This window comes from Taudactylus pleione, unplaced genomic scaffold (genome assembly GCF_031769625.1).
Source record: "Taudactylus pleione unplaced genomic scaffold, aTauple2 ptg000184l, whole genome shotgun sequence".
Classification (NCBI taxonomy): Eukaryota; Metazoa; Chordata; class Amphibia; order Anura; family Myobatrachidae; genus Taudactylus; species Taudactylus pleione.
In genome coordinates this window covers 8,934,465-8,944,717 of record NW_028284586.1, presented here as the reverse complement: position 1 = coordinate 8,944,717, position 10,253 = coordinate 8,934,465, and positions in this window count along the sequence as shown.

Genomic DNA, 10,253 nt, shown 5'->3' with positions numbered 1-10,253 from the left:
TAACTGATTTGAAATACCGACTTGTAGATCATGGTATCTATAGTTGTCTCTTAATAGCACATGCAGATGGTCTTGCTCTGAGGAATCATATCTATATTTTATTTATATCTATATCTATATATATATTTGCACCAGGCATCTATTATAGAAAAACCAATGCTGTTTGGAATTCTCATTTGCTAGGTATACTGTCTTTAATTAATATCTGTAAAATCCAGAGTAACTTTAAATGTAAATATCTAGTCAGATCTTATCTCCTAGCTTCATGGGATGCTGTTTTGGCTCTGCTTGTTTGTATTAGAATTTTATGACTTGTTTCTGGTGTGGGTGAGGGTATTGAGGGTGGGTGTAAATCAGTGACTACACATGTTCTGCTTAACTATATAATCAGTAGGTTACAAGGCTTTAGGCTTGTACAAGGCCTCTAGGTTTTATTTCAAAGTGGGTTTTCTTCTAAGTGGGACTACATGTACAGCATAACTTAAAGAGTTAGTCAGGAGTTAAACAGGAGGACGACAGGAGGACAACATTTTAAAAGAACTCTCTATAACTAGGAAAAAGCAAAGGATCTTCAGGGCTTCTGGAAACCCTGCTACTCAGCAACCAGCTTCCATTATAACCTGGACACACCTTTTGCCAACACCCTGCTTCATCATTGTAAGCAACTACCTGCTTACTGAACATTTAATACTTGTATGTTTGCGTTTCTTCTCTACATTGTTTAAATCATTCCAATACCACTGTCAATTTATCTTTTAACCACTGTAGTACCTACCATTGTTTCACACGTATACCTTTTTCTTTTTATTTATATATATATATATATATATATATTCATACTTTAGACTAATTCTCAAGTCTTGCTACTTTAACAGCTCTATACTCTTTTTTTTGGTTATAATATACTATTGTAGTTGTGCCTTTACATCTTCCTGCACTGTTCTTCCTTTTATCTGATTTTGACCTTTGACCTGTACTGCTCCCTCATCTCACACTCATTACTACTACTGACTCCCCCCCCCGACTGCCTCATCTACACGATGTCTCTTTTCTTCTACTCCTCCCTCACTCAGCTGCTACATTATTTTCTCCTCTACCACCAGTTTTCACCTCTTTTCTCCATCCATAGTCCCCTCTACATTCTCCCCCTCCTCTGTCTCTTTTCATCACATATTAGTCTCTCAACTGCATCTCCCACAACTCCAGTATTATTCACTACTCTTCCACCATGGTCCTGCTGCACCACCACTAAACCCTGCACCCTGTCTTTTCTCCAAGATACTTATCCTTCTCCCCCCCCACACCACACTAAACCTCCACCTTACCCATCACCTGCTGTCACCCTTCCTCATTCAGAAGCCAGCCACATAACCCCACACTCCTTATCCCCCTTCTCTAGATCAATATCACCTCCACACTACATCAACCCTAATAATCTCATTCTCCTCTCGCCTCTTAACTCTATCCCTCTCTCCTGTTCCTTCTGGAAAGCCAGTTTTGTCTATAATAAACTGGTCCCTGTTCATGAGCACTTCATCTGTAATGCCTTGATTCTCCTTGACATCATCAAACCCTGGGTTTACCCCTCTGACACCACTGCTCCTGCAAAATTCCTCCATCACTTGGCTTCCTGGCTTTTAATCTTCAACTGGGCCCTCAAGACCCATTTCTTCCTCAATGCTTTCCAGCGCTCATCCTAACCCACTACTCTATGCTCCTTCCTCACTATCTAGCCCATCTGTGTCACCCCTGTTTGTCTGACCCTCCCCTCAGAATGTAAGCTCTCACGAGCAGGGGCCTCTTTCCTCACGTGCTTCTTATTGCCTTACTTTTACTTTCATTTACAATGGTGCCTAAAACTGCTTACTGACACCCTGCTGCTTATTTAGGTGTTATGCAGCATTGTTTATAAATCATGTACTTGTCCTGCATTGTCTGTACTGTTAATAACTGTTGTCTTGTGTGCTCATTTGTTTTTGTACTTTGTAAGGCGCTGCAGAACCCTTGTGACGCCATATAAATAAAGGATAATAATAATAATATTTGGATGTATTCCAATAGCCAATTAGGAATTACTACAAATCCCACTATAACCATACCATCTATCAACCAAATTTTATTATGATATATATGATTACTTGTTGGATCCTCAGTTAGTTACTGATATTAAACAGATTGTTTGCTGCTATATTAAGCAAGCAGTAGTGATCATATTTGTAATACACAGTGCACTGTGACATATATTGGATACACTATTGGCAAGTGGTAGGTGTACATACATTCTTAGGCAACAGGTTACTGATATAAATAGATCAGACGTTGATCTATTTATATCAGTAACCTGTTGCGCTGCGCTAAACACCTCAGCAGCGCAGCGTTAACTGGGTTCAGAAATACGCTAATAAATAATGCTGAATACACCTGTTAACCTAATGGTATTGGTTCTTCTCTATTATGCACAAATATGCTACTTTTTGCATATGCAAAATGTAATTTTATATTGTTCTTGAGTGACAGATTATTGTTGACAATCTGTCGCACTGGGTGGAGGACTAAATCCAGTGCAAATGGGCACTGCTGATAATTCAATGGATACTTTTCATATCATTCATTTATGTCCATTTTATAAATAATGAACTGGTATCATATGCTGTGTAGTCTTTGTTATCTGATGTGCACGTTACTTAAATATAATTGTAGTCACTAGATAGTTTTCTCTCATGAAAATATTCAACTGTCAAGAGAAACTATTACAACATCAGTATCAGCATTGATCCTGTCCCTTGATAGTTATGCGGGCATAACTTGTGTGCCAGCCTTATAATAATTATGTTGCTAAGTGTATTGACATATTGTAACAAATATCCACATTGGTGTGAGTAATTCTGTTGATAATCATAATGTGGACACAAGAAAGGTGACAGTTACAATGTTCACATTAGCAGAATGTTGACATCTGAAATGACACATTCTGCGCGGACCGTAGGGCTATGGTTAGGCTGCAGCAGCAGAGGATTAAGTTAGGCTGCAGGAGGTGAGGTTAGGGCTGGGCACTAGGGAAGATACAGCAAGAACCACCAGACCAAGTAAGTCACCACATGCAATAACTAGGAGTGTGCGAGCGGTGCTACTGCACTGAGCCCAGAGCCCTGTGGCGACCACATCCGCTCACCCAGGGCTCCTGCATCTGGCTAGTAAGCTGCCTAGAATGGCACTCTGCAGCCAAAATTGCTGGGACACTCCAGATGTGCACAGTACAGCTCTTACAGCCCCCAAGGCATCATGAGGATGCTCTGGGCAGTGCTGTAATTCCCAGCGCTGCTGGACCCGCTCCCTCCATATGACATCATGTTGTCATGTGCTCGGGGGGGGGGGATCGGCACATGGCACATTAAAGCCCTGTCACCGCGAGGACACCAGGAACATTCTAATCATGTTGACAATTTATCAGTGTTTACATGTTGAATGCTTCCTTGATCAATGTTGACATGCCAAGCAGGTAAACATTACCACCATGTCAAAATTATGAATGTCGACAAAATATACCAAACCCGATTCTTGGGGGGTCTGTTTTACAGGTTGAGTCTCCGATATTCAAAATGCTTGGGACCAGGGGTATTTTGGATAACGGAATATTCTGTATTTTGGAATAATTACATAACATAATTAAATATCTTGGGAATAGGACCCAAATATACACACAGAATGCATTTATGTGTAATATACTGTACACAATATACACACAGCCTGCAGGTAATTTTATACAATATTTTCAATAATTTTGTGGCTCAAACAAAGTTTGTGTACAGAAATGAAATTCATTTATGTTTCATATACACCTTATACACACAGCCTGAATGTAATTTTATACAATATTTTTAATAATTTGTGCCTTAGACAAAGTTTATGTACATTGAACCATCAAAAATCAAAGGTTTCATTATCTCAGTCATGCCAAAAAATTCTGTATCTTGGAATATTTGGATATGGGAGACTCAATCTGTATTAGCTAAAGCTGTTAACATTTTTTTGTAAGATCTCTTTGTCAGTGTTTATGTTTCTGTGGTCAGTGTAGACAATAATTAGATGCACTGGCATCACAAGGGCAGGGCCGCCAAGAGCCAAGGCGGGCCCCGGTAATAGGGGGCGTGGCCTAATCTCAGGAGGCGTGGCCATGCCCCCTTGCTGAAAAAAAAGAAACATAAAAGATTCGCAGCGCCGCGAAGCGTCGCTGCGCGCCGGGCAGGGGGGTGCTCTGAGCCCCCTCAGCCTAGCGCAAAGCCAGGGGGGCGCGATCAGTGTTATCGTTCCCCCGCACAGGCATAGGAGACTGCTGTGGCTGCTGCTCAGCAGCCGCGAGCAGTCTCCAACTGCAGCTCAGCACACGCTGTGTGCTGGGCTGCTGTGAGGGAGGGGGGGGCGGCGGCGGACCCGGGCCCCCACCGGGCCCCTTAGGAAGCCCGGGCCCGGGTAATCTGTATCCGCTCCCCCCCCCCTCTCGGCGCCCCTGCACAAGGGGGGTGCATGTGTATCACCAGCCGAGGAGTGACACCAAAGTGCTGGCTCCCCCTCAGTGACAGGAGCCAGGTGCTCCATTATGTGCAGCACTCGGCTCCTAGCACAGTGAGGGGCCGGCACTTCACACAGCTGGTGCCCGAGTGCAGTCTGCACCTCCGGAACCCCCGGTGTGACAAAAAAGTGAGGTTTGGGCCGCGAGGCCACGCCTCACCCAAGAGGCCACGCCCAGACATGCACGGCCATGCCCCCTTATTTGCCGGTGCACCGGATGCAAAGAGAGGTAGGGACGCCACTGATTAGATGTGCCACCTTTCCAATAAATTTCTCCATTTTTCAAAACAGATTTTTATTGCAAGTAGTTTGTGGTCTATGACATCATAATTCTTTTCTTCAATTCATTTTTTTCCTAAAATTGTGTTGATCGAAAAATACAGAATTATGCTGTAACATACCTTTGATCATTCCTTTTCTTCGAGGTCCATAGGGTCCACAGGATTTACCTTGGGGTATGTAGTTGGAGCACATCTAATGCACCAAACATCAAAGCTTTGGAGCTCCAAGCATGCACTGGTCCTCCTCCCTATATACCTCATCCCAGCACAGGCATTCAGTTTGTAACCAAGCCTAACGGCAAAACACAGAGAGTGGAGAAGGAAGTACAATTTCCACAAGAAACACTCAACATACAAAGAGGGAATCTGTGAAAAAAAGGCTAAAGAACAGATCCCAACTGATGCCAGGTGCATCAGGGTGGGTGCCCTGTGGACCCTATGGAGCTCAAAGAAAAGGAATTATCAAAGGTATGTTATACCATAATTCTGTATTTCTTCTTCGGGTTCCGTAGGGTCCACAGGATCTAACTTGGTGACATCCTAAAGCAGTTCCCTTAAGGATGGGGACGCTCCTGCACAGAGAGGAGAATCCGCAGCCCAAAGGAAGCATCCTTGGAGGCAACCGTATCAAATGAATAGAATTTGATAAACGTACCAATGGAAGACCAAGTGGCTGCCTGGCAAAGCTGTTCAGCCGAGGCACCGTGTCTTACTGCCCACAATTGTCCAACAGACCGAGTGGAATGTGCTGTCACCTTGTTAGGAACAGGGAGACCAGCCTGTGTATAGACTTGAGAAATAGTCATACGAAGCTAGCGAGCCAACATTTGTTTGTTTGCTGGCCAACCTCGTTTGTGAAATCACACAAAGAGAGAATATGATTTCCTGATGGAACTGTTCCGATCTATTATATCAAGTGCTCGAACCACATCCAAGGAAGCTTCATCTGTAGACAGGTCTGAAGACTGAAAGGCCGGGACTACAATTTCCTCATTTATGTGAAAACGGGAAACCACCTTAGGGAGGTAGCCTGACTTGGTACAGAGGACAGCTCTATCTTGATGAAAAATCAGATATGGCGAGCGACATGACAATGCTGCCAAGTCAGAAACTCTGCGAACTGAAGAGATGGAGAGGAGAAAAAGTGTCTTCACTGTCAGCCATCTCAAGTCCACCCTATCCAAGGGTTCAAAGGGATGCACCTGCAGTGCCCTGAGAACCAAAGACAAATCCAATGGTGCCACTGGTGTGAGAAATGGAGGTTGCAGCCGAAGAAAGCCCTGAAAGAATGTTCTAACATCTGGCAGAGGGGCAATCTTACACTGAAACCAAACTGTCAAAGCCGAAACTTGGACTCTCAAGGTAGCCAGGCGAAGACCTAAGTCTAATCCTGCCTGCAAAAAAGTAAGTATTCTAGATACCTTGAATACTTTAGGGTCATATTTTCTGTGGGAGCACCAAAGAAAAAAATGAATGCCAAATTCTGTGATAGATGTGAGCAGAAGCAGGCTTCCTTGCTCTCAGCATCGTCTGAATTACAGAAGCAGAGAAACCCCTGGCCTTTAAGACGGATGACTCACGAGCCATGCTGTCAAAGCCAGCCGAGGTAAATCCTGGTAAAGGCGGGGACCCTGTATTTGCAGATCCTGCCGTAGAGGCAGTGGAAGTGGACTGTCTACAGATAGACGCATCAGATCGGAGAATAAGGAGCTTATTCAGAGGCGGCCGTATGGTCTACGGCCGCACAGCCGCCTCGATGTTTTGCCAGTGCGCATGCGCACGAGGGAGCCGCCTCCCTTGTGCGCATGCGTGAGACCCGCTACGACCGACAGCGCTGGTCGTAGCGGGTCTCTTTCCAAAGGGGGCGAGCTGTCGATGTTAATTGACAGCTCGCCCTGTTTGGAAGGCGAGCCGGGAGGGTGGCAGCCCAAACGGAGGCATTCCTATGGGAACGCCTGCCATTTGGGGGAGGCCCCATTGACATCACTAGTGATGTCAGTGGAGAGCTTCCGGCTCTGACAGAGCCAGAAGCTCTCCGGGGCTTACGACAAGTGAGACCCTACCCTAGGGTCTCGTCGTAAGCCCCGATGGTCGCGATGGTCTCTGACCATCGCGACCATCACCCGAGCGGTCGTTAGAGCTGTGGGTGTTAACCCACAGCCTAACGACTGCAACAGAAGCGGGCGGTCAGGATGCAAGTGGCCGCCCAGTTTCTGAGCGACCGCTTGCATCCTCCGACCGCCTCTGAATGAGGCCCCAAATGCCTCCTGGGCCAGGCAGGGGCTACTAGTATCATCCTGCCGCCCTCCTGCTTGAACTTTCTGATGACTCTTGAGAGGAGGGAGATTGGAGGAAACAGGTATGCCAACCTGAAGTTCCATCTCACCGCCAGAGCATCCACATTGGCGGCTGAAGGGTCCCTTGTTCTGTACCCATATCTGGGGACCTTGTGGTTGTGATGTGACGCCATTATGCCATTAGATCTATGTCTGGTAATCCCCACCTGTTCATCGGGATGGAACACATCCGGATGAAGAGCCCATTCTCCGGCATGTATGTCCTGGCGACTTAGGAATTCCGCTTCCCAGTTGAGAACACCTGGGATGAATATTGCAGAGATTGCTGGAAGATGGCTTTCTGCCCACAGCAGAGTCTTTGCCACTTCCTTCATGGCTGCCGGACTTCGTGTACCTCCTTGATGATGGATGTAGGCCACTGCCGATGCATTGTCGGACTGAACCTTGACAGGCCTGCCCTGAAGAAGGTCCTGCGCCAGTATGAGTGCTTTGTGCAGACTTGTGTCCGTGGCGAGGAGTACCCATTCCGGGATCCAAAACGCATGACCCTTGTTTAAATTAGTCATCTCCAGCCACCAAGCAGGGAGAGCCGAACCTCTGGTGAGATGCGAATTATCTGATGCTTTATCTGATGATACTGACCATCCCTCTAGGCCAGGATCCACAGCTGTAGGGACCTGGAGTGGAACTGGGCATAAACCACCATGTCGAATGTGGCTAACATGGAGCCCAGTATCTGCATAGGCAAGTGAACTGACACTGTTTGCTTGCAACGTAGATTGTGCACATGAGAATGTAGTGCTACAATCTTGTCCTCTGGTAAAAGATCCTCTGTCCCAGAGAGTCCAGGAGCGCCCCCAAGTGCACCATCTGCTGAGTTGAAGAAATAAATTACTTCTTTCCAATTTATTGCCCAGCCGTGCTCCTGTAAGCAGACAATGGTCATCCATAGATGACATTGTAACATCTCCTGAGATTGTGCCAATATCAGGAGGTCATCTAGATATGGCAGTATCCTGGCTCCCTGTCACCTGAGACGAGCTGTCATGACTGCCATTATCTTGGTAAATACTCAAGGGGCTGTGGCCAGACCAAAGGATAGAGCCTGAAATTAGTAATGTTGCTGATCCACTGCTAACTTCAGAAAGCGTTGGTGGGATCTTGCAATCGGGACATGCGGATATGCATCTTTTATGTCCAGTGAGACCATAAAGTCTCCATGCTCCAACACCAACATAATTGACCGTAGGGTTTCCATACAGAATTTGGGCACCTTGATGAATCTGTTGAGAGATTTCAGATTCAAGATAGGGCGGTGTGACCCATTGGGTTTTTGAATCAAAAATAAATTTGAATAATAACCCCTGAGGGGGATACCCCAGGAACATGATGGCATAACCCTGAGAGACCAGCTTTCACACCCAGGCATCTGTGGTTCTGAGTCTGGGTGAAATGTAAAAGTCAGCCACCAACCCTGACAGACAGGGACCTGAGGCCCGCCCCATCAGACAGTAGGCTTACCATCTGGCTGAGATGCTGGGCGCTTGCTGACCAAGATTTCTTGGGCTGCGGTTTTCTGTGGGAATGACTTGGTCTAGCAGAGGACTGTTTCTTTGTCCTACCTTGAGGACGAAAGGACCGAGATGATGACTGCCTCCTAGAGGTGGACATAGATGGCAAATCAGCCGACCTCGGTGTTGCCAAAGAAGTCATTATGTCATCCAACTCTGGTCCGAACAGTACCTTCCCCGCAAAAGGCAAAGAATCTAGAGCCTTTCTGGCCCTGCATCTGCCTTCCAGGTCTTTAGCCATAGGGATCTTCGGGCTGCCATTGAGTATGCCGAGACCCGAGAAGCCAGAATACCTGCGTCAATAACCGCTTCCCCCATATACACAGCTGCTTCTCGCATCTGGCTGAGAAAAAACTGCTGCTGTCTGGTTGCATCAGATATAGTATCCTCCAGAGACTTTGTCCACTCCTCCATAGCCTTGGCCACCCAGGCTACAGCCGTAGCTGGTCTGGTAATAGCTCCAGATAATGAAAACATTGATTTCAAAATATTGGCAATTTTTCTATCTGCAACCTCCTTTAAAGAGGATGCTGCAGGAATGGGTAACGTAGCACTCCTGGTCAATCTTGTCATATGAGTCTCTATCGTCGGGGGAACTCCCACTTGTTACACTTTGCTGGTGACAACTGGGTACTGAGAGGTTATATTCCTTGTAGCATGGAAATGCTTACGTACTCATGCTTCAGACATGAAATTCGTCAGTTGCCCAGACTAAGGAAAATAATCCTTAGTCACCTTCTGACGTTTAAAGACTGGGGACCTCATTCAGAGGCAGTCGGAGGATGCAAGCGGTCGCTCAGAAACTGGGCGGCCACTTGCATCCTGACCGCCCGCCTCTGTTGCGGTCGTTAGGCTGTGGGTTTACACCCACAGCTCTAACGACCGCTCGGGTGATGGTCACGATGGTCAGAGACCATCACGACCATCGGGGCTTACGACAAGACCCTAGGGTAGGGTCTCACTTATCGTAAGCCCCGGAGAGCTTCTGGCTCTGTCAGAGCCGGAAGCTCTCCACTGATATCACTAGTGATGTCAGTGGGGCCTCCCCCAAATGGTAGGCGTTCCCATGGGAACGCCTCCGTTTGGGCTGCCACCCCCCTGGCCCGCCTTCCAAACGAGGCGAGCTGTCAATCAACATCGACAGCTCGCCCCCTTTGGAAGGAGACCCGCTACAACCAGCGCTGTCGGTCGTAGCGGGTCTCACGCATGCGCACGAGGGAGCCGGCTCCCTCATGCGCATGCGCACTGGCCAAACATCGAGGCGGCCGTGCGGTCGTAGACCGTACGGCCGCCTCTGAATAAGGTCCTGGATCCCTAGATGTCAGTAAAACCTCCTCTTTCCTCTACTGAGGACTGATCTAACCACTCTTAGCAGAGGGGGATATCCCTACAAGGGGCTAATGGTCTTCTTTCACTGATGTAGACCCAGAGCTCTGACATCAGAGTCTGATGAGGAGGCCGAGTCAGACTCTAAAAGGCCATGGGTGACGAGCACCTCTCCTATGCCCCTGCTTCACCACTACTGGTCTAACTGT